This window comes from Rissa tridactyla, chromosome 8 (assembly GCF_028500815.1).
Source record: "Rissa tridactyla isolate bRisTri1 chromosome 8, bRisTri1.patW.cur.20221130, whole genome shotgun sequence".
Taxonomy (NCBI): Eukaryota; Metazoa; Chordata; class Aves; order Charadriiformes; family Laridae; genus Rissa; species Rissa tridactyla.
In genome coordinates, this window is record NC_071473.1 from 21,211,577 (window position 1) to 21,236,576 (window position 25,000).

A 25,000-nucleotide genomic window follows, 5' to 3' on the forward strand; every position below is an offset into this window, starting at 1 on the left:
CCTCCACGACGGTGGCAACCAGCAAGGTTCCCGCCCTCATGGCCACTGCCAGCTACTAGCTGGCCATTTCCCAGGTGGCCAGCTGAGGCCTAAGGCATCACACCTGGGCATCATTCTCCACCAGCGGGCTCCAGACCTGCCTGGGTAAAGCCCCATGGGGTGCAGATCCAACCTCCTTGGCAATGCTCCCCCCATCCTTGCCCGCGCTCTGAGGAAGCTGGACTAGAACGGGTCCCAGAGGGACCTGGGACCGGGTTAACTGGGCTCAGGGGAGTCCAACTCCACGTTCATCGGATCCACCCAGCACGGTGAGTCCATATTCCCCCTCCACCTGATGCCTTCCCCAGCCCAGGAGCATTCACAGGCTCTGACTGAATGGCTTGCACCCCCAGAAGCAACTGGGCACCTCAAGGCTTGTGCTTCCCTCCGGCGTGAATTACTGCCAAGGGGGCTGCAGGTAAGGAGTCGCCAGGGATTTTCAGCTAGCCCTGCTGGTTAATGCACCCACAGAGACATAAATCAAAGTAAAGGGAAGGTGGGCGACTGCACAGCAGCTCAAGGGATATATTGCACATGTCTAACCCCGGAAACTCCCTGCCACAAAGCACCAGAAATGTGCAGTGGGGGTTTTTTTCTCAGGTTTAGAGACATTCCTAAGCCTAACAGATATCCAAAATTAGTCTTTATGAAGGACTAAAAAAACAGACAGGAGCTCTCGCAAGAGAAAGAGGTATGTCTCAAATTCCAGCACGGTTATTCAATGCGGAAGGTACCTGTCAGCAATCGAGACCTCAGGCCACCCTCCCCTCCGGCCAGCCAGGCCTTAGATAATGTCCTATATAAAGTACTTGCATCCGCACACGGCCCCAGTGAGCATCTCAGAAATACTGCCTCGCTGCCTAATATATGCATTGGGTTTTGCTCAGCTTTTGAACGATCGGGTTGCTTTGTTGTTAATTAATGCATCACTAAAATTATGTTTGGGGGCTACTAAGGTTTATTGGGTAGAAAATTATTTCAAATACAGAGAGCAGGCAGTAAAGATTGGAAATATGTTTTCAAGTATAAAGCTAATTGCTACAGGGAATCCCTCTGGGATCCATTTGGAGACCTTGCTTTTTTATTTCCTTCCTCTGCTAATGACCCAGCCAAGGTTTGTAAAACAGCAAATGCACAACTGCGTGCTGGTGATGCGACGTCCTGCACGCCAGCAGCCGGCGCGAGGTGGAATTCTATATGTCACCAAGGTGGTGGCCAGAGCGGTCCTCAGGCCCATGCCCTGTCACAGCAGACCTGGCAATGGTGGAATGAGCCCACAGCTCTGGTGACCATGCTGGATGCAGCTCTGGTCTCAGCCGTGGGGCCGCTCACCATCCTTCTGCTCTCTCTAGGAGTCCTCTGAGCCAGAGGAGAAGCCCATCCCACCCCCACCCTCCTGCTGACGCAGCCATTTCTGGAAAGGAACATCAAGAGAGAGCTCTGCTGCCCCAAGGAGAGCCTTTGCACAGCTCCCACAGCCACACCAGTGTTGGCAATGGGGCTTGAGGTCTCCATGAATCTAGAAGCAAGACTGCATAGATGCAGCCTTGAAAGTCAGACTGGCCTAAAGGCAGTCCTGTGACCAAAGGGCTTTGCTTTTACAGCCTGGTGACCCCAAAGTACCCGTTTGTCTGAGAAAAGATGTCCTGCCTCAGGGTGACATCCTACAGGCCTCCAGTCACCCCAGTAGGAAGGAATAAGTCCTCTTTTCCAGGAAGGTTTCAATTTCTCAGTTAAGGAACAAAAATACATTAACTTCCCAGCCCAGGCTCAGCCATGATCAAAGCAGGAATTGCCAAAAGGGGCTACCTTGCAGAGCATCTTATGAGGATGCAGCAAAGGCAGGGGTCAAGAGCAAGGTCCTCCCTGGCTTCTCACCGTGATGCCTGGCAAAGCCCCTGCTGACCTGCCCCAGGCTGTGATGCCACACACTGCTGCCCAGGGAGGTGTTCGTGCACACTTAAATGCTTTTCTGGACCAGAGTCCAAGCGAACCAAGGTGTTTCAAGTAGTGCCGACAGGATTTTTCTTCTTTCATTTTGCGTTTTGCCTTGACGATGCCCTCTGAGATGTAAATAACTGCACACAAGGTTTCAACACAAGCCAGGCATCAGGATCCTGCTCCCGCTCTCAGCTTGGAGAGTCTGGATGTCAGCAGGGCTGCCAAGGAATGCAGAGGTCTGCTCGTCCATCACCTGGGGACATCCGTGAACCGAGCCTTTCACGACCCCACGCCAGGAAGGGCAGGCTGGAGTCACTCAGAAACTGGTATCTGCAGATGCTCCCTCTTCCCACAGCGAAACAGTTGCCCCAGGAGCATGACGGCAGCCAGCAGCGCTGTGGAGGAGATGCTCCATCTCCCACCAAGTTGGCCAACACAGAGATATGAAAATTGCCACGCTGCCCGAAACCCTCTAGAATTTCTCCTTGTCCAGCGACCGTGGCCTGGCTGGAACTCTGGTTGTTTCCAGTCGTTCCTGACTCAGTCCCTGCTACAACTGGAAGACAAAACCAAACTATTTCATCGTCACTGGCTTTTCTTTCAGCTCCTACTCCCATGGCTGCCTCTCCTGCTTGGACTGCAGGCTTTCCGAGGTAGGACCTGGCTCTCCCCAAGAGGATCTCCTAGCGCTGGCAGGGCCATTCAGTGGCAGGGATGTTTCTGTCGTTAGTAGCCATCGGAGGGACCACGTACACTTGAAAGCGAATCCTGGTTTCAAGACATCTTCATCTGATGCAGACCGTGTTAGACAGAGCCGCGCCCAGCAGGCATCACCTCCCGGGCTCAGCATGGTGCAATTAGTGTGGGGTTATAAAGCTTTCCTTTAACCATGCCCTGAACGTGGAGCTGGTGGTTATGGGCTCCCAGAGACCATAGTTCAAACAGCTTTGTCTCTCCGCCTTGGCAGCAGGCAGGCAGGCAAGCACGTCTGCTCCCTGCGCCGTTACAGAAAAAAAAAAAACGCTCTTTGAAATGCAGATCCTGCCCTGCTTTGTTCCCCACATCTTTGTAGATGCTGGATTTACAACACCCTCGCATCTTGATCACTGGCCTTACACCAAGGCCTGCTGTACCGTCCGTGTACGCCAAGCTCTTGTTAGTGTTCAGGACCGCGCAAACCCCGAGAGCCTTTTACCTCCCTCAGCTTCTCTTGACTGATGCTCTGGCAGGGACACATGGCGATGCAAAGCCCAGGGTCAGCAACAGCCAGCCGGATCACAGGATGCTTTTCAAGATCAAGTCCTTGGTTCAGAAAGCCGCTCAGAGGAGCAGTTATTCACATGTCTGTCCTGGTGCCAGCGAGGGGGAGAACACGAATGAGAGCAAATTACTGCTCATGCAGCAGCAGCTGGAGACACCAGTCCCCCTCTAGGCACGGGCAACCCCTGCGCAACGGGGAGCCACATCCAGAGAGGTTCAGATGGAGGTGGCTTTGGGATGATGCTGAGGGGCCCCGTGATGCTGAGGCCCACCTCCCCCTGATGCAGGCGTCTGCCCCAGCCTGTCTCCCCTGTCCTCCACCAACAAGCTCAAGCTGCCAAGGGGAACGTGGCTCGCAGTCTGCTGGCAGACGCCCCATCCTTTTCAATTATGTGCAGTCCAATTCCCATCACGAGGAGGCGAGCCAGGAGGAAATGCCACCGAAGTCAATGGAGTCGTGCTGCATAGTCTGGAGCGAGCAGGAGGAGATGCTAAGCCTGGCCTACACACATCATCTGGGCTTCTTATGCCTGTCCCAGGCTGGCTCAATCCTCATTTACATTTATGGCATCCATTCCCAAACGGGCAGGACGTGTTTACAATTAATAAAAGGGACATGGGGAGATGTGTCCTTTTTTCTTTAAAGCCAAACATTAGACACTGTACCAGCCTCCGCTCCCCGCAACGGAAAGCCTGCTCTGAAACCTAGTCCTCAGCTGCCAAAAAGACAAACGACACAGCCTTGACCCCAGCAAACACCACCCATCAAAACACATAGCTCCAGTTTAAACCTTTCCCAGGCTACAGCCTTAATTATTCATGGGCTCTGAGCCCTGAGCCTGGCTTAGCCCACTCACTGGGGATGCACTGCAGAGGTGGGCACCAGCACTGATATCCTCTGGGGTGCAGCCAACACACCCTAAAACTTTGCCAGCCACCAGCCAAGGGAATGGATTCTAAGGGGCTGTTCCTGCTGTCCCAGCTCCCAGCTGGGCCCCTTTTTACTGCTTGCCCTCTCCCCAGGCTTACGACAGGTCAGAAGTGTGGCTCAGGACATCCAGGAGCTGCCCAGGATCTCCATCCCAGTACTTCTGTTAGACCAAAGGCTCAGGAGACATCAGCCATGCCCCAGGCTGCAGGAACCTGCCCGAAGAAAGCCAAAAAGCCACGACTGTAATGTGGGACGGGAAGCAAAAGATTAGTGGCTCCGTTAATTTCCTAGGGCCTTGTAACAGCAAAGGAGTTATTTCAGATAATTGTAAGATCTGAGGAAGCTTCCAGGCACCAGAAGGAAGCCAAATAAATCCCTGTGCTCCCTGCTGGCTGACCAGGGGACCTTCTCCCTGTCCCCAGATGTGTTTCCAGCTGTGGCCACTCGCCAGCACGTCAGAGAGAGAGAGAGGACCACCACCAAACCCAGGAGGCAAATTAGGCATCAATGGAGACAAGGAGGACCTCCGCTCCCTGGACCCAACGGAGGACAGCAGACGCCCTGAGGCATGGGATTAATATAAGCTAAAGACGGTATGAACAAAGATCAATCCAGTCTCACTTCAACACATCAGATACCCAAGGATTCTCCCCTCTGGAAAGGCTCTGAATGAATAATCCTTCCCATGAATATTGAGAGCTATCTTGAAACAGCGGCTGTCCCTTCCCACTCACCATTCCTTTTGAAGGCCACTCCAGAGTTCTCTCTTTTAAGCTTCAGAAATTGCTTCTAAAATCCAGTCTAAATTTATTTATGAGCAGTTTACCACACAGGGATGCATCTTTCTCAACCAGTGTCCTTACAGAAGCCGCCGCATTAACAACTGGGTGTCTTTTAAACCATACCAGAGGTTAAATCTAATCCCACTTACTACAGAAAGTCTGGGATGCAGCGAAAGTATTTACCCTGTTCTGACGCAAGGACCCTTGGTAGGACCCCCAGCCCTCACCTTCTTCCATCTCTTTGGAAGGACCAGGGTGGGAGACTGACTGAACTTCTTCAAGCCTAGTCCAATGCCCCAAAAGATGTATTTATAGACTTCATGGCTGGAACGCCATAAATTTTTATTTCACCTCCGCAAAGGCTATTTTGGGCTCATCTGCCATGGAAACCAGACCAACAGCGAGCAGAACCTGGCCCTTCCCTTGTGCAGCAATTGATACCAAGCAAGGAGAAAAGTACCCATCCAGACATACGGGGTGGGAGGAGGTCCCCATTACCTGCAGGACCACGTGGCAGCCTTTCCAGCCTGTACTGCAGGGGCTAAGGCTGTTCTTCAAACTCCTTGCCTAGCTTTCTAAGTGATTTCTACCTCCCTTTTCACACTGGGAAGGACCATTATGCTTCTGAGACCTTTGGAAACTTAAATAAAGAGCCAGAGACTATCAAGAGATTTGCAGCTGTGAGACCTAGCGGTGGAGGGAAATGCCATCCATCTCCAGAAGTAGATGCCGAGGGGCTGAAAACTGGTGTCAGGCCCCCAGGACCTCCTGCAGATACACTGAGTGAAGGACCTGGCCTCCAGAAGAACACCGTAGACAAACAGCATGCCTGGACCATCCTTTATAAGGCCACGGGAATTCAGAGGGTCCTTCCACCCCAGTAAAAGTAGGGGATTTAGATGCTCGGCGACATGGCTGGACCAATTTCCTTGATCTTTTATTACCCTGGTAAATAATTTATTGGGACAGCCATTTTAACAAATCCCATAAAAGACCCATAAAACATATTTATCACGCAAAAAAAAAACCCTGCTCCTCGGCTCCAACCAACAGGCTGAAAACTTGTTTGTATACTTCACTGCACATAAACTAACCAATGCCTTGTGACAGCTTTAAGCTTTTTAACAGCTCTCTCCCTGCTGATCTTTATTTCCATTTTTTTTCTGTGTGACTTCAGAAGGAAAAGAAAAGAAGAACCCACCGCAACAGGAGAGGTTTCTGCTTTTGGACAGATATTGACAATTGGGAACAGCCCCCCCAAGTTTTCCTTACACCTGGCAGCTTTATCAGATGATACTTCTTTTGGCTGAAAAGCACAATTCAAAGCTGCAGTTTTTCATAGCACGTCGGGACACTGGGGTTGGCAGACGTACACAAAGGGACAGGACCGTAGTGCTACTGACACAGGCATCAAGCCACCTCTTTGTGCCTCAGTTTCCCCCCTGAGATCGGGAGCATCCGTAAAGCACTTCTGTCTTATTCTGCTGGCGGAGGGCAGGGTCTCTTTTGTTTTGTTCAGGACTCGAATATGCGGAGAATCTAAAAAGAGGGCCGAGGGACGCGTTTTCCCACTCAAAACACGCAAAAGCCACATGCACCAAAGCTTTTTGTTTTTCCCTTGGACACCAGAGGACCAGGTCAGATGAAGCCTGGCCAACAGGATGAGACCTTTAGCCCGCTGCCAAAGGACAAAACCAGAATGCAAACCACATTTATTGCTGTCAGCAGGATGCCTGGTGCCAGGCAGTCGCACAGCCTCCAAAAGCAGACCCACCCACATCCCCCTGCCCGGTGCCTGCAAACCCAGACCTCATCCAGGACAGCTTTGCCCGGCAAAATGCCAACAAACGCAGACGATCTGGCATGGGGCAACCCACCTTCATACCTGGGGATGGGCTGAGGTGTGCTCCTCCTCTTCCCACGAGTGAGGGGAAATGTGGGAGCAGCCACAAGGCCAGACCAAGCCTGGAGCCCCTCTGCCGTCATGCAGAGCTGATCTTCCAACCATGCAGAGAAGTACTCTGAGGAGGGAGAGCGCCGTCCTCCCACGCTGGGTTGGCAGAACTGGCCATCAGAGGGCTGCCAAAGCACAGGCACCCAGGCGTGCACAAAGCCTGCTCCAGATGGCATCTGTCAGAGGGAGCCAGGAGCCGTCTGGGTTAGAGTGCTCCCCATGCACGGTTTGGCTTTTCGCTGTCCCCAGATACCTCTAAAAGCCCTCATCCTGGTCCTGGTTCTAACACAGGAGTGGTGTGGTCCAGTAAAATGCCTTTTCAGGACACGGTCAACACACCCTCTGTGCTCCCCTCATCACTCAGCTCCCCCTCTGCCTTCCCCAATCTCACACCAGGCACTTGAGCTACAGCTGCTTTTGTACCCACGTGAGCCAAAATGCTTCTGTCCACACTGACTGTTCTCCATCACAGCTGCTCTCTGCCTCCACTACTTGCCCTATCAGAAGTTCAGAGCAAACTCAAGCAGCCAGCATGGCCACGTGATGAAGAACAAGCTGTGAAGAGAAAGCCAGTGGCCAAAGTAAACTGGGGCTGGGTGTCTCTGCATGCAGGGCATCACTTCTGCCCAGCTTCAGTGGCCCCCTTGCCGTGGGTACCCTTCAGGGCACGTGAGCTCACCCAGTCCAGTGAAGGTAGACCAGTTGCACCGTAAACCAGTCTCCCAGCAGGTTAAAGCCTAGCAGAGCACGACGGAGGCTGGGATTGAGAGTACAGATGCAGGGGGTAGGGAAAGCTTTTCTCTATCACATCCCCAGCATTATCACTTCTCCCTCTCACCTCACCCCTTTCTCCTTTACTGCTCCCTCGTTATTTCTTCCCAGTATCTCCTCTCAGTCCTGTGACCGCTCCCTCCTGGCTCCCACAAGACCATTGTGGATCCCAGTTGATTTGGACAACCCACAGGCTCATCATCCCGGGCATCTCAGCCCTTGTCCCAGCAGCACATGCTCTCCCGGGTGGAGGCCAGCAAGGACGCATCGCCCACAGCAGCAGAGCAGGACCATCCCATCTCCCTCCCTCCCTCCTCAGGGGACCTTCATCATTACTATCAAATGAAGGAAGCAAAATGGACGCTATGACCTGCAGTATGGATTAGATTTCCTGGGATATCAGAGATACAGCAGAGGTACAGCCCAGTGCCGCAGACCTGAACGGATCTTTACAGAGATACAGCCCAGGAGGGTCTGGGACTCCAGGCTCAACTTTGGGGCCTCTCCCACCTTCACCAAGTCCTGCAGCTCCTTCAGCTGCTGCTTCCAAACTGATGAGCATGTTAGTGGTTAACTCCGCAGATTTAAAAGTCAAACCCTGCCACAGGAAATTAAAAGATAATGCAAGGAATTATTTAAAAAATTAATCTTTATTACTCTCCACTCCCAAGCTGCTAATAAAAAAAATGTGTTCCTCGTGCAGTCTCTATAAAAACAGGTTATAAAGCAGAGGAAGAGACGAAAGCAGATGCTTTAAAAAAACCATCTTTCATCCCTCCGCCCTGCCTGCCTGTCGTAGCCGTTCATCTGCACCTGCATGTCAGCTCCCAGCAGTTTCCAACCCAGTCAGACCCTTTTGCCCTGCTAGGTAATTATTCCCCATTTCAATCTCATCCCTCTTGTCCTCCCTGTTTTACATTTCCAGGAGATGTGCAACCCTGGTCCGCAGAGCAGCCTAGAAGGTGGTTTAATAACACACCTTCCTTGCTCCAGGTATCTCTGAGTACTGTATAAACCAGGGTGAATTGCGGCTCATTACAGAAAGGGCAGGCATTTGGGAAGTAAACAAAGCAGCTATAACAGAAGCCAGCAATAGCTCCACAACACCGGAGCCGGGTTAACACATGCAGGAAACCATGCCTGAAAGAGAGGTCAAGGATGCTTGGCAGCTCTGAGAAGCCAGGATAAAAGACAGAGGCAGGTACCAATTGCACGGGTTTATTCAGAAGATGCTTCTGTCCAGGGCTGTTCTCAATCAAGAAGCACGGTCCTTGGTTCTAGCTGGTGCTTGAGCCCATGGAACCAGAAATGGGACTGCAAACCACCTTCATGACATGACAGCTGCCATCAGGCTTTGGTAGGTCCAAAAGCCACAATTGAGCAAGAGCATCCAGTCTAGCATACAAGAGAGATGGAGAAGCAAGAGCCATCAAACCCACCAGCTGTGTCCACGTTGCCATAGAAGAAACAGCCATAAGCACAGCCTTCTGGCCAGCTTAGGAGTGCATCTGGTCGTGGCCTGCTCAGGAGAACGCCCACCACCAGTGCTCCCACCAAAAAGGTGCCCCTGGGTCTGGCAGAAACACAGCCGGGCCTGTAAGGAGCAGAGGACTTCACAAAACGAGAAACCAAGAGACAAAGAGCTGCTGCATTGCACCACTAGCCCAGCATGAAAGATAGCTCCCTTAGCTGCTTCCTGCCCGGAGCTGGGGCTGTGAAGGAACCAGCAATCCTCAGAACGTGCCCTGATGACCATGACTGCAGGAATAGCCTCAGGGGAGCTGTAGAGTCCAACCTCCCTACGCACAGATAAGCAGGCACCAAAACCACCCCCATCCCTCCTCCAGGCAGCAGGCAAGGGCTGTTATCCCAGGACAGGCAGCTCCATACCTTCTCCTCATTGGAGATAAAAGGAGTATTTGGCTTTTTCTGACACCGGGAAGGGGAGACACAGTCTGGAAATAAAGCTCCAGCAAGGAACAGATGCCAGGGGTGGAGGAAAGAAAAAGGCACAAACACAAGCAGGCTCAGCCATGATGAAGAAGAAACCCCCTGGGAGAGAATGCGCTTGCGGGTGCTGATGGACTGGACACCTGCGGTTCCCAACTGGGAGCAGAAGCCGAGAAGGGGACACCACAGTACGGCGAGGCAGGAGGTGGCTTTCCGAGGGGAGGCTGACTATGATTGATGGCACTGCGCTGGGTTCTCACTGATGTAGAAAATTAGAGAGAGATCGCTTCAGATATCGGCCCATGCGAGACACTTGTTGTGTCCATCTCCTGTACCCGGGCGTCTCTCCCGGGAGCCGTCCCTCCGCCTTGTAGGCTCATTATTCAGAGTGCTGAACTGGGAAAAGCAACGCTATTTTTTTTTATTTTTTTTCCTCAACTACTTGATTGTATTATTCTCGGAAATACATAAGGCACTGATTTCCTCACTCAGGTACTTGAGGGAAAGTTTGATTCTTCTCAGCTAGGAAAAAGTAGCCCTTCACTTTTTTTTTTTTTCCCCTCGCCTTGCTCAAGGTGCAGAAGAGGCTCTAGAAAAGATAGGAGCCATTTTTTCAGATGGAAATAGCTCCCTAAAAACTAGTGAGTCACACTCCACCCCTGGGCAGATATGATAGTTGGGAACCACAGCAAACAATGCTGCTGTTCTAACGTAACCTTGTGCTAACGTCCCCCTGGCAGGATGGTCCCCCTCCTGGCTTCCCATCCCTTTGCCATTTATCCAGTTACTGTTCCCTTTATCATGGCTGCTTTTGGCCCTTCACTGCCTCCCTTCTAGATGGCAAAACAATTTTAAGATGGCCTTTAAGTGATCTTAAAAAAAAAAATCCATGTATGCTTCCATATGAAATGATGAAGGCAAGGGCCTAGATCAGCACAGGCTGGTGGCTCCTCAGGAGGTGTGTCACAACAAGGACCAGGAGATTACTGGGCCCTTGCCTTAAAACAATGCCATCCCTCAGTAACAGGCAACCAGTTGCTTCCCAGCCAGGCACAGCATCCAAGCTCATGTCCCTTTAGTCTCAAAGTTTCCAAGTAGGTCTAGAAATGGTAGAGGGACCTCTCTGGCTGCTGACAACACAATCCCAAACAGGCCCTACACTCACACCATAACCAGTTGTCTCTGTTCAAACTCCCTAGGAGCTCCCAGGCAACTACACCAGCCTGGGGAGCAGCACAGGCTCTTCCACTTGGTAAGCACAGTTAGAGGAGATGGACCAAGAGGTCTGATGTGGGATCTTCCACCTGTAGGAAGGGCAGGGAGATGGTTCAGTTTCCTTCATAACTCCAAATGCAGCTGCTGGTTTCTCCTGACAGCTCTCCAACTTGGGGCAACTGAGCTTGTTTCTATGGCAAAAGGGCAAGTTTCTTTTTTTGCTCTTAGGTATCTTGAGAATAGCTTCAAGACTTGCCCACCTTGAAGCCCATAGCCCAACATGGATATCCAGGCTCCTGAATTGGGGAGCTCCTCACAAAAAGACAGTAGCTAAAATGACCCCTGCTTGGCTCCTTTATTGAAAGGATGATCTTCCACCAGCTGCAGCCCAGCCAGTGCTGTCAGCATCTCCTGGGTCACAAGGCACTGAGGGCTGGCAACAAGCAGCAAACATCAAATTCAAGACAAAGCCTGAAGTGCTTAAGAAATCCCCACAGGAAGATGACTTGGAACAAAGCATCCCTCTCCCTGTCCCTCTCCCTCCCTCCCACGTCCACCAGAGACTGACCCCAGTGTGTGCTAACAGTTTTCCCAGTGGCGGTTCATCATCTGCCCTCGGGAAGTCCCTTCTGGAGGTGCAGAACCATCCCTTCACCATCTGCTAATGGCTTCCCGACACCCAGGCTGAGCGTCCCCCAGCCTGAGCTAACAGTAGGAAATTAGCATTAAAATGATAGCTTGCTATTAGTGGTGCCTCGGCTCCCCATCACACTCCAGGAAGAGCAAATGACAGGCTGCGATTTCCCTGCCGCGATGCAGGGGAGAGGGAGCAACGGCAGCCAAAAGCACTGAAGTTACCCAAGAAAAGTTTTAGGCTCATCTCTCCCACCCCAGCGGCCCCTTCCCTTCGCCATCCCCGTCGCGCTCATCCACCGCACAGGCAATCCTACAAACAGATGGCACCTGGGCAGGAAAGCAGACAAATTGGATCCCACCTGCAGGAGCAGTAAGAGCTTTCAAAGCAGATGAGCACTTGCTCGCCAAGAGCCCTGCGGTGTGGAGACACCAGAGGAACCTGCCATCGCTCGCCTTCCCCACTCCTGGCTGCTCAATGGCTGCTGCTGTATCCTTGCCCGGTGCCAGGAGGGGACGGTTGCTGCTCCCCAAATCAGGCGCCTGAAAGACATAATTCAGGCTGAGCATCCATGGAGTGATGCTTTTTTTTCGCATCAGCACAGTGCGTTGGTTTGGAGGGCTCACAGTTCGCCTGAAGCAAGAGGGTTTTCTTGGGCCCCCGCTGAACATCCATCTGCTTGTCAAAAAAACAGCTCAGCTCAAGATGCCTGCTCTCTCCTCCTGCCAAAGCAGGGGTCTGCCCTCCCAGGAACCTCCCCTCCTTGACCAGATAGCTGTGGCAAGAACACGGAGAGACTCATTTTCTGCCTGCCTGCTCCTCTGAGCCCACCCGGCTGAAAGCTTCTTCGTACACTGAGGCCAGTGAAGCAGCTCACGTACCAGACTGCAGGGAACCAAGAGGCAGGAGGACATGAGCAAATCCATGGGTGTCAAGGCAGGCTGTCATCTCCCTTTGGGTACCCGGGTGACACTGCAGAGTTGCAGCATGTGAGCATCTCATAGCTAGTGCACTCCTCCTTGCAGAGCCCCGTAGCTCTGGTCACCTGCAGCGAAAGGGGATGCAGTGAGGCCAAGACGTGTAGGAGTGCTTGGGTGCTTGCAGCACTTCATACGTGGAGTCCCACACAACACTGCTGAAAACTTCCATTCAAAATTACATTTTAAGCCACTCGGGTAAGGTCAGACCTTACCCTCTCCTTCACTTCATCCTTACCTCTCTCAAAAAGACCAGCTGGACCAGCAAGTGAAGGCAAGTGTCCTCAAGCCCCAGCCTGGCAATTGGCTTGTAATGGATCTGGGAGGTGAGATACAAAAGGGAGAGGGAAAAGGTTGCTAGGAAAAAGCAGAGTGAAACGTTTACCTCTTCCCTGGCATTCTCATCAGCAGCTGAGATGTGGGAGCGAGGAAAGGACTTGTCTGATGATGGATGGCAGAGAACTGAACCTTGGCAAGGCAGAACAGGAACAGAAGGAAGCACTGCTCCCAAAGGCGATTCTCACACTTCCTTGGGATAAGAAAAACAACCATCAGAGGCAGCAGCAACGAAGGAAGGGAACGCACTCTTCTCCCTGCACGTTTGGTATTCGTCTCCGGCCTGCCAGAGGGGGCCACAATCCAACCGCACATTTGTATATTCACTGAGCCGTACACCCAGCTCGGCGGACTCCTGACAGATGCAGATGGCAAAGCCATTTTTCATAAGGTGAGGGGGAAAAGGGAAAAAGAAAAAAAAATAACAAAAAAAAACCCCCAGAACAAAGACAGGCTCAGGCATCAGCTGGAAAAGATGCAAGACAGGATCAGGGCTAATAGAGAACCAGAACCTGATTAGCCTCTTGGATCTTTACGTGCACTAAGAGGCCCATCTCCTGCCTCCGTTTTATAGCATGGCCTGGCAGCAGCAGCTACCTTCACTCTCTCCTCCATAACCAGCTGGAAAATGAAAGCTGGACCCAGAACAGCACTAAGGCTTTGCTGAACTGGCCCTCGAGAGCAGAAGGCTGGCAGAGGGGCTGCTGGAGCAGTGCGGGCACAGGCACTCTTCTACGAGATTAGCTCCCGTTTAGAGGAGGTGAGAGACAGCCTGCAGAGAACATTAACCATTAACACGTTTGTCTGCCCCTCAGACCCTCACTCGGTTCAGGCCTGGCCTCCCAAGAATACGGATGGCCCCCAGGGCTCTGAAGGGACATCCCTGGCAGATGTCCTGCTGCTATAAGGGTGCCAGTATGACAAAGGACCACTCCGTGCAATGCTCCCCATGATGGCAAACACGGCAGCTCCCAATGGCCCTGATTTGTCTCAGACAGTGACAAAGGTTCGCCCTCTGTCCCCGGTCACCACGCAGCAAAGAGGCATCGGTGACACAGAGATGCTTACCGACACAGCAAGGAGAAGTGATGCTCAGCACAGTATACATCATCCCTTGGGCAGCATGTATGCATGCCCCGCTTGGCACTGGGAGCCAGCAGTTGCTGATGTAAGCCAAGGGGAAGGGAAAGGAAGAAGCACCCTCACGGAGGGAAAGATTTCACCTCTGCCAGTGACATTCTGCTATTGTCACCACCAGCCACAACATCACCCCCCTGATGTGAAATCTAAGTTGACAGTGAGACAGGGAAGGAGTGGAGGGGACAGCAAACTCTACCCAGCTCTCTTTGTAACCCCAAATCTCCCCTGGCTTCCAGCCTCTGCATGATGCAGAGCAAGAACCTCATGACCAGGTTACTAAGCAAGTAGACCCTCCTTTTCCAGAGCCATGGAGAATTCTTTCCCTGCAGTTATCCATCCTCTGGGCAGCTCCGAGGAGAATTTCATTTTGATCTCTGTTGTATCCTCTTCATTTTTGAAATGAGAAACACAAGCAGAAGCCGACACCTGCCTTGCAAAACAACACGTGCATTCCCTGAAGTCACCAAAGCCTGAAGAGTTTCTGGTGCAAATGTCCAGGTGCTTTCAGACTCATCGGAGGTGCATCAAGCACCATCAAGCCCTGCTACCTGTGGCATTTCCAGCTGACGTTCGCTCCTCTTGCCCCCAGAATAGGCAAGCAGAGGGCTGGGCAGCGAGGCTTGGCGAAGATTACTGCCGGGACCTGGTAGAAATGTCATCCAGCAACACATGCTTCAAGAAAGATTCACTCCCGAGCAGCCTGGCTCCATAATAAAAGTGTCAGAGCAGCTGACTTGCCTCCCCCCAATCTCATTGCCTCCAGATTTATCCTGTCTCAGGTCTCTCTCCCTCCGTAAGCCAACACGTGCCTTTCCTTTCAATAGGCTGGCACCGAAACTCAGCCAGCTGAGATGGTAGGAGAAAAAGGAAAACAATCCAGGTGAAGAGATCGGGGGGAAAAATGCTCAGGAGCCAGGTTTTCCTCTAATGTTGGCTGCTCTCTGTTCTGAAAGGGAGGAGAAGGAATTGTGAGGTATCTTCACTTCAGAATGCTCCAAAACCAGAAGCCACCCATTTTGTGTCCCAAACCAACTCCCTAGCTGCCAGGTTGCGTTGCCTCCCTCTCAGAAAGCTAAAAGCACGTTCCTGATAAAACCCATCCCAGAAGACATGAACATCTCTGAGCCTGTCACCCTCCCACGCAGAGAGCCTCTTCTCGGGGAGTTGCGCACGTGGTGGGCACCCGGAGAGCCAGGTGTGGAGACGAGGATCCTGCGAGCTGGAGCTTTGGGGAGTGCTGAGCCCTTGCTTACCTTCGTCGCAGAGATGTGATCTTAATACAGTATCACAGGCAGCCCCAAAGAGAGAATGGTCTTCAGAGAGTTTTGGGGGTTTTTTTAAAAAAAAAAGAAAAAAAAAAAAGAGAGAGAGAAAGGAGAAAGAGATGATCCTTTGCAAAGAGCTAAAAATACCCAGAACGGCCAGAGTTTCTGTTGGTTTTTTTTCCCTTGGGTTTTAGGTTTTTTTTTTCTTTTTTCCCTCCACAAAGGAATGTGCCATATGAATTAAAACAATTTCCCTCCAACCTGCAAGATAGGACCAGGCAAGGCATCCTTCAGCTGTGAGTGAAAGGGACGGAGCCTGTCTTTGTCAGGAGCACGCCAGCCCCAGGGGGGCAAGGTGGGGGATGGCAGAGGCCAACCGCAGGGATCCTGATGGCTAATTCCCGGTAACCAGCACAGACAGGTCTGTGCCAGGCACCCAGCTGGGGCGCAGGGTGTGTTTCTCCAACACAACAGAGACATCAATGGCAGAAGTGAATCCTGGGCATCTCAACTGCCCCGGGGGACGCAGACTAAGAGCAGGTGCCTGCAACAGTGGGCTGTGGAACAGAGAAAGTCTTCACTACCACACAAAGGCAGCCCTGTAAAATTTGCAAAATGTGTTGCAGGAGGCAGAGCCCGTGACACCCGCTGGAACTATGGACCTCATCACCCAAGGACATCTTTTTCTGGCCCGTGCTAGGGTACCCACTCAGGTACACGGCTCACAACCTGCCACCCATTTCCTCCATTCAACTGACAGCATGGACTGAGCCAGTTTGCTTCCAGCAGCGAGTGCTTGTTGGTAGGCAGGAGAAAAACCAAAGCCACCCCCGCCAGGCTACAAAAGCACTGCTTCGCAGTGTCACAGCTGTTTCTTACATCTGGATGCAGACGGCACTTAAAGTGTTGCAGCTGGCACCAGCTCCTCAGTTAGCATCTCCTCATCCTGTTAATGCCATGCAGGGGAGAGGTCCAGCAGTTGAGGTGAAGGGGCACTTCATCTCTGTCGGGTTCTCCTCTGCTAATGAAAATGTTTCTCCAGCGTGTCCTCGGGAAGGTTTCCTTCGGCTCCAGCCCCCGCGTGATTGAAGGCTAATCTCTGTTACTCTTGGCTGAATGGCAGCCCACGAGGAGGGTGATGTATGGTGTTTCCCTTCAACTCGACATTTAACAGCGCTGGCAAAAGAAGAAAAAGCGCCAAATGTTTCCAGGTGGTAAGTGAACTCCCCCCATAAGACAGAGGGAGGGGTCAGGGCAGGAACAAGGGCCTCACCAACTGGGACCAGAGTGCACCCCTATAAATGCAAGCCCGCGTCAAAGGGCTTGCCTCTCTCCCAGAGGCAGTCCAGCTGATCACATGTGGCCACAGGAGGCAACATGTCCTGCAGCCACCCTGTGGGACATGGCTGGCCTCCAATCAGCTCCCTATCATCAGTCTGGCCAGTGCAGAGCCCTAGGAGAACGGCCAAGGTCCGGAGTGCACACTATTTGGGTCCAGGGAGGTGAGCATGTGACAGGGGCTCGGCACTCAGTAGTGGTGGCCTTGGCTCCTCTGGCTGGCTTTGAGCTAGTCTCTGAAGCCTCAAGATGTTAAGTTTTCCAATTTGTAGTGTCAGCTTCCTTTTACAATGCTTGAAGACCTACCGATAAAGAACAGAGAGAAAAAAAAATTAGGATTACAGTCCTCTTGCTGGTGTGCTGCTCACACTCAAGGAGATGTCTGGCTCCATGACACGCCAATCTTTCTCCTCTGCTCCAAAGCCACAGCTCTGCAAACGTGCTCCAGACCATCCCCACCAACTGTTGCTCTCCTGCTGTTTCTGCCCTCGCTGGAACAAACCAATTACCCATCATGGCGCTCTCTGCACCCTCCACCTGCAAGGCTTTGCGGCTTTCGTCCTCCTTTTTTGTCCCTAAAAACCCACCCGTGTTGTTGAGGACAGCCAAACAAAATATAATGCCTCCTGTTTGCTTTCTCTCCTCCCCCCCATCTTCTCCCAGTCCTGTCTGCCCTGGACGTGGGGTGCTTACCATGGACCACACAAAATGCATCCTCCAACAGCTAAATCTGGAAGAGAAGAAGGAGAAATGAAGAAAACACACACGATGAAAAAGAAAACCCTTCCAATCACTGGCAATTAGCTCTACTTAATGCTTACTCACTGCGCACCACACCCCAGACACCAGCACTCTGGTAGGTGAGCACACAGGGTGGCACACCACATACCTGCACGCGCAGCGCACAGGTGCTCGTTGAAGGTATTTGAACCTATTTGGTTGCCTATTTGGGCACAAACAGCCATCACCCTTTTGGGGGCCTCCTGTAGCCCAGTCAAATCACGGACAGTGTTTTCCTCTGCTCTCACGAGCTGTGGCCCAAGCCCTGGGGCAGAGGTGCTGGCTTGGAGATGAAGCCCAGCATGGGAAATTGCCTGAGGGATGTCCATCCTCATTGCCAGACCCACCTGCCCAGGTTATCTGACTGTTTTTAATTCCCAGGTGGGATGCCAGCCACTGACAGCACCACGGGCTGCCTGTTGACGCAGTCACAGACAGCACAGCTCTTGCCTTCCCTTCCACGGGAGGACACGCTTTGCTCCCAGCCAGGGGGAAGGCAGAGGCACCCAGCACGCTGCCGCAGAGGAGGAGGCACTCAGCCAGCCACTAATGCTTCCTCCTGTCTTGGAGCAAAGGGATGCATTAGCTTTTATTAGCTCTTACGAAGAGCACATCACTCCTGCCCTCTCCTCCTCGCACAAGGCTCACGCACGGACTCAGCTGTGCTGCAAGCGAAGCAGAACCAACTTCCCTCCGTGCCGGCGGCCCCAAACTCCCGTTGAGTCTTGTATAAACCTTATAAATCTTAAATCTGGGAGTTAGGATAGAGCAATCCTCCTAAGGGTGCTGCAGGGCTCTTCCTGCCCAAAAGTACTTTAGAAAAGATGAATGCTTGGCTTTTACGTCCAGATCTCTGAGGTGGCACCCCACACGGCTCAAAGGAGGGCACATGCTCCACGCCAGCAAAGCCAGAGCCACTGCACAGTCCCTACTGCTGACACCCAAACTCAGGGTCGTTATCTGGGGAGGCGGGGGGGGGACACAATGACTTGGGGGTGGTCTGTGGTTTCCCCCCCCCCACCCCGACCCGAGTACTTCTGCCACACGATGTGTCCCTGACCTCCAGCACCCGCCCATTAGCAGGGCTGAGGGATGGAGCTGCTCCGGAGAAGTGTCTCTGAAGTCGCTCTGGGGCTTGTTAGCGGGGTGATAAAGGGGATGAATGGCCTCAGAGAAATGCTCTGTCTCCTGCTGTGGCATTCATCGTCCTTCAGCTGGGCGATTCTTCACACCAGCCAGGAGCTCTGGGCTCGCTCGTTGATAGTCCTCAGGGGCCGTTTTCCACAAGAGGCCACACTCTGCGCTCCTGCTCGTCGCCCCAGGCAGCTCGAACGTGCCTGCAGAGCCCGCAGCATGGCAGCCCGCGCAAGACGGCTGGGGGCAGAACAATTCTTCTCCTGGGTAGTCTCTGAGCTCATCGCCTTCCTCCCACACAACCAGCTTGCTTTCCCAAACTCGCAGTTTGGTGATCTGAGCCACCGCTGCCCCCCTACCCCGATCTGCAGGAAACAGAGCTGGGCACATTTTCAGCCTGATTTTCTAAGAAGTGCAAAGCATATGCAATCCTGCCACATCAGTCTGTCCTCTGCCCACTCCCCAGCAACTTCTGACACTGCAAACAGATTTCAACCTGATCTGACAGAGAGACAGAGGTCTCTGAGACAGTCAGAGTCTATAAATTTCATGGGAACAGACTGTCAAACAGAGGAGAGACATTATTACCACCTTCTAAACTGTAGTGTATCATCCCTTATTATACATCAGACAATCTGCGTGGGAGTGAGAGATGCTATAAATATCCTTGTAAGGGGAGATGCTCCATTCAGCACGAGCAGCTTACTAGACACCAGATAACCCAAATTCACGCTATACATCCACGGGAGATGAGGCTTCATGGATCCCTCCGCACACAGTACTAAAGGGAGAAGGCTCTGAACATGTTTGGCTGATGGAAGAGCCAGCCAGATAAAATGTCACTTCAGCCTTTGGAAAGCCTCTGGAAAGCCTCTGGAAACGGGCTGTGCGCTCTTCCCTTGCCGTTCTTCCAGTGACCAAGTCAAGGTCCCGCTGCAACTTCCAGCTTGAATTGCCATCCCAGACTGACTTACAGTTCAGATGCTCCCTAAAACGGAAGCTCCAAGGAGGAGAACCGATAGGCAGAGTGGCTCCCTCGCCCCCGCAACCCTCCTATCGCGTCTCCATCACACGGACAGAGAATTCCCCTTCCAGCGAGATATTTCATCCATGGGCTGCTGCCAGCAAAAGCCAGAGGCAGCCCAGAGTCGGAGCAGCCACGCAGGGAGCTCACGGCAGTATCAATTACACATCAAGCTACCCATTAGCAGGTTAACTGATTAGCGGCACTTGTTACTGTCAGACAGAGGGAGCCTGTCCCTCCACGCACAGGTCCTTGCTGCAGACCAGGCCCACTCACCAGCCGCAGTACAGATCTGCAAGCTGGTGCCAGCACAGAGCTGGCAGGCTGCAGCGTGGGCGCAAAGCTCAGCCTTCCTCCGGCAGGACAGAGGGAGCCCCAGTGACCCTTCCTCTTTTTCCTAAAGGGTCTGAAGGGGACGCAACGGCCTCTTTGTTCTCCTTTCAAGTCAACTAAACAGTTTGCACATCATGCGGTGTGATACGGCCTCCGGAGAGCAACTCCAAGGAGCCATTTACTAGACTGCTGGCTTGCTTTCCTTGCTCATCTCCTTTCAGTGACCCAATTAGGAGACCCTCATTACGCTGTTTCAGGACAGAATCTGGAATCACTCTTGTTGGGAACTCCCATCACTCACCACCACTCTCCGGTATGGGAACAATTGGTGGCAAGCATATGTTACATGGCAAAGCAGCAAAGGTGACCAGAGCTTGCCAAGGTTGAGCCCAGCATTTCAGTGGCACCTGACCCCTCTGCAAGAAAGCCAAACTTTGCACTTTGGGAACAGAACAGGATAATCCCTGTGCTCCTTCAGGATCTGCACTGGGCCAGTCATCATCTGTTCACAGGGTCATTTCCAAACTCAGGCATCCCTGGTAGTAATTGAGAAGTGGGAAATAGCCTTTCTCCCTCCAGCTCGTGTGTGACCATGGCCCAGCTGCTGAGACGCGTTTCAAGACTTCTCTGATTCACCTCATAAAGGTCACGTCTCAGGAGGTGCCGTCAGTCCGGTGGATCACGTATCACATGTACCGGTGGGGCTTCAGCTCCACAAAAAGAGAATTTAAACATGTGCTACAGCACATCCTTTATTCCAAAAAAGGATTTACACTTCAGGGATGCTTGACTCCCTGTTCTGCCCAACAAAAGGAGTGATGGGGATTGAATCCAGGCTTGCGTTCATTAAAAAAAAATAAATAAAGAAAATCCAGAAATCCAGTCACTCTATCCTAATTGTTCTGATCCAACCTTTCACAGCGTCGCATTGAGCTGAAGGGCCACACCTGAAAATATGCCAAGAGCGGCATGAAATGTTAATGTTGCAATTAAAACAATATGAATATTGCAGCACTGCTCTGCAGCTCCCCATCCACTGAACAATTCTCATTCAATGGAAGTCAAGTTACATATGAGGAAATAATGAAGTCTCCTAATTAAGTCTGGCCTAGGAAGACAGCAGTCTTACAAGGAAAAAAAAAATTCAGATCTCCCCAAAATGTATACATTTGCTGCTTATTACCTGCAAAGGGAAATCATTAATGGTGAGCAATGCCAGGATCACAGGTCAGTACCATTGTCTTATTGCACACATCTAGAGGAAATTATCTTTTTAATGACAAAACGCACAAGTCATGACCTGCTTTGTCCCTAGGAGCAGGAACTGCCAGGCTGATGCTTTCCATGCTCTGAATGCAGAAAGCAGGGACCTGACAGTGAACGCCAAATCCAGGCTGGGCTAGCGAGAGGCAGGCAGGGGCTCCGAGGGTCTGAAGGCAGCAGATTTCATCCAGCTGACACAAGACGGATCCCGGCCTGTACGCAGGGAAGGGGTTTTTCCTCCCCAGACACTGGCTCGAGGTGGTGGAAGCCACAGGGAAAGAGACCACCGGGTCAGTCCTGGGAGGACAAAGACGGGTCAGGATCGTCGCATGTTTTAACTCTAACAAGAGAAGCCCTTTCCTGCCCCTCGCATCCACCAGTTGCTGTCCCAAGACACAAGAGTGTGTTGCAATAACATGAGGATACAGCAACAGCCTAGAAACCAGAAACATCAGGTCCAGGGGGCCCACAGGAAATCTGTATCAACACAGCGCACCCATAGCTTCCCCACAGTCTTGTCTTTCGTCATCTTCCCAAATTTCTTCATCTGTGACAGTGGCCGGGGCTGCCACCGTGTGTCCCACGTTCTCCCCAGCACAGATAACTGCAGAGGGAGGTCGGGGCAGGGAGAGTCTGGCACCATGACTATTTCATGGGAAGAGGAGAAGGCCGAGAACAGGCCCACCATGTCTTCCTGCTGATTTGGCTGCCTTTTCTCTCTGTCAGTGTTTCAGGTGCATACAAGACCTACTCCTTCTCCATGCCCAAACTTTGCCATTAGACCCAATCCGACAGACCAGCATGGAGTTCTCTAGGGACCATAGAGCAGCTTGTTGCGTAAAGAGCAGTCTATGGCAGGCCAAACCTCTCCTGACACTGGAGCAACGCCCTTCCCTAACCTACTTCCCAATTCTCCAGAAGAAAATTCACCCAATGGAGTGGTGAGGGAGGAAACTGGAGTCCTGGTTCATTCCTTGGCCACTCTTGACACTCCGAACTTCAGCCTGTCTTTAATAGAATCATAGAATGGTTTGGGTTGGAAGGGACCTTAAAGATCATCCAGTTCCAACCCCCTGCCCTGGGCAGGGACACCTCCCACCAGACCAGGCTGCTCAAAGCCCCATCCAGCCTGGCCTTGAACACCTCCAGGGATGGGGCAGCCACAACCTCCCTGGGCAACCTGTTCCAGTGCCTCACCACCCTCACAGGAAAGAATTTCTTCCTAATATCTTATCTAAATTTCCCCTCTTTCAGTTTGAAGCCGTTACCCTATGTCCTGTTGCTACACTCCCTGATGCAGAGTCCCTCCCCATCTCTCCTGTAGCCCCCTTCAGGTACTGGAAGGGGCTCTAAGGTCTCCCCGGAGCCTTCTCTTCTCCAGGCTGAACACCCCCAACTCTCTCACCCTGTCCTCACAGCAGAGGGGCTCCAGCCCTCTGATCATCTTTGTGGCCCTCCTCTGGACCCACTCCAACAGATCCATGTCCTTCTTATGCTGAGGACTCCAGAGCTGGACACAGTACTCCAGGTGGGGTCTCACCAGAGCAGAGTAGAGGGGCAGAATCACCTCCCTCGACCTGCTGGTCACACTTCTTTGATGCAGCCCAGGATACAGTTGCCTTTCTGGGCTGTGAGCATACATTGCTGCCTTATGTTGAGCTTCTCATCCACCAACACCCCCAAGTCCTTCTCCTCAGGGTTGCTCTCAATCCATTCTCTGCCCAACAGGTATTTGTGCTTGGGATTGCTGTGACCCAGTGTCCTGGTTCGTGCGGAGATAAGGTTAATTCTCTCCAGGCTCTGGCTGGGACACAGGTATTCCATCTCATGTGAGCCATGTGAAGTCTGAGCTGCCAGGGGAGGGGGGGCAGGGCACGGAGAGTGGTTCTTTGTTGCTGTCTGAGGCTAAACCACAACACCCAGGTGCATCCCAAGGTGCAGGACCTTGCACTTGGCCTGGCCGAACTTCATGAGGTTCACACGGGCCCACCTCTCAAGCCTGTCCAGGTCCCCGCGCCACACAGCTCGGTATCATCAGCAAACTTGCTGGGGGTGTACTCAATCCCACTGTCCACATCACCGACAAAGATGTTAAACAGCACCGGTCCCAATACTGATCCCTGAGGAACAGCACTCATCGCTGGTTTCCACCTGGACAGTAAGCTGTTGACCGCAACCCTTTGAGTGCAGCCATCCAGCCAGTTCGCTATCCATTGAGTAGTCCATCCATCAAATCCATGCCTTTCCAATTTAGAGACCAGGATGTCACGTGAGACAGCATCAATACAGACAACCTTCCTGGTAAGATCAAGACAGAGACGGAGCCACACTGACCAGATTTGGAAACACAAAGATCCAAATGAGGGGGAGCTAAAACCATCAGGAAGGAAACACTTCAATTGGAAGAAGAGAAAAATCCACATGAAAAGATCAGAAAGGACCTTCCAGGTCCTAGATTGTCCTAAGGGATTCACATAAAATTTCTATCCATCTGTGACCTCCTGGAGATGGAAGAGAAATAAACCTATTCGGTTATGAAGGTTTACCCAGGAGGATGTCCCCACCACCAGCAGCTCCCTGTTTTGTAAGAGAGTAGGTGGTCTCCTCCCTCCAGCCCGCTTGTTGCTGTATTTCCAGACGTACCAGCACTTGCTGCTACCAAGTGTCTGTTCTGCAATAAAGAGCAATAAACATGCCAGAGTAATTAATGTCTTAACAACTTATTACAATCCTCAGATAATTAATCACAAAAGCTAAACATGCTGTCTCACCCTCCTAATGTGTTAATGCTCTAATTATTATGCCTCAATTAAGGGGAAGTCAGCGCTCCTTGCTTAGAAGTGCATGTTTAATAAGGGTGCTTAAATGCAGGCAAGTTGAAGTGGGAAGGGAGGGGGTGACGGGGGTGAGGGAAGAGGACACCATTTTTAATGAGGTTTCACGGGTGGCTCGAGGTGAGGAATTGACAGCCCCTATCTGGGATCTCACACATGGCTGCATGTGGAACTGGGGGCCATTTGCGGTGGCTCTGTTTTCTGCTTCCCACTGGGCTATTTATAGGAGAAGCAGCCTGTGGGCCACAGAGAAGGCAAGGACTGGAGACGAGCATTTACGCGGTGGATCTGGCCAGCGCTAGACAGCGGAGTGGTCGGGGCAGCCAGCAACAGGAGTAGGTGGTCTCCTCTATCCAGCCCACTTCTTGCTGTATTTCCAGGCACACGGGCACATGCCACCACTCCTGTCCCAGGTGAAGCATCCCCGCTGCCCAAGCATTTCCAGCACAGTCCTGTTTCCATGATGTGCTTTGCCTCCAATCAGGCTAGCTCTGGGACACGCCACGGAGAGGATAAAAACAGAGCCCAAACCCCACGATTACTCTTGGGATGTGACAGAGCAGCTTATCTGATTTCAGCTGTTGCTTAGTGGCTTTCCACAACTCCTCGTTGTACAAGGGAACAAAAAGCCGTATCTTGAAGAGCACGCTGTTAAAACAAGCATGTTTTATAGGTGGGGAAACTGAAGGCCAAAGAGAGACGTTCTGCAGGGGATTTTGCGGTGGCTAATACCACTGAATCTGCCTTTCTGGTGCCTGGCTCTCAACCTTGATGGATGTTGGGAAACCTCAGAAAGAGGTTCTTGGTGGTGAGGAGCTTGAGTAGACGTATAACGATGGTGTAGGATCTAAACCCCTCACTGTGCAATAGCAGAAGGTCCCTGCTGCACTCAAGACGTAGCTCTGCACCCATATGATCCTCGCTCTTGGGAAAGACTTTCCATACAAAGTACAGTCAAGGCAAAGATGGCATCACCTCCATCCCACTCTGCAGAAGTGGTGGCCCTACAGAGCAAAGGGCTCAACACATAGGACTCTAGAGAGGTGGCACAGCTCTGCAATGAAGCATGCATGGGAAGCTAGGACCAGGATGGCCAGGC

At 52.1% G+C, this 25,000-nt stretch overlaps 1 long non-coding RNA gene across 4 annotated transcripts in view; it reads right to left on the bottom strand.

Moving 5' to 3' along the window:
* Window positions 1-11,418: 11,418 nt before the first annotated feature.
* LOC128914010 (uncharacterized) overlaps window positions 11,419-25,000 on the bottom strand; it is a 46,651-nt gene continuing 33,069 nt past the window's right edge. The window contains exons 4-6 of one of the 4 annotated variants that reach the window (XR_008468150.1): window positions 17,227-17,263; window positions 12,840-16,835; window positions 11,419-12,522 (exon numbers count right to left, since the gene is read on the bottom strand). This is a non-coding gene — a long non-coding RNA (uncharacterized LOC128914010). Of the gene's footprint in view, window positions 16,836-17,226; window positions 17,264-25,000 lie in introns of all 4 variants that reach the window. The other 3 variants (XR_008468149.1, XR_008468147.1, XR_008468148.1) reach the window with 3 other exon arrangements.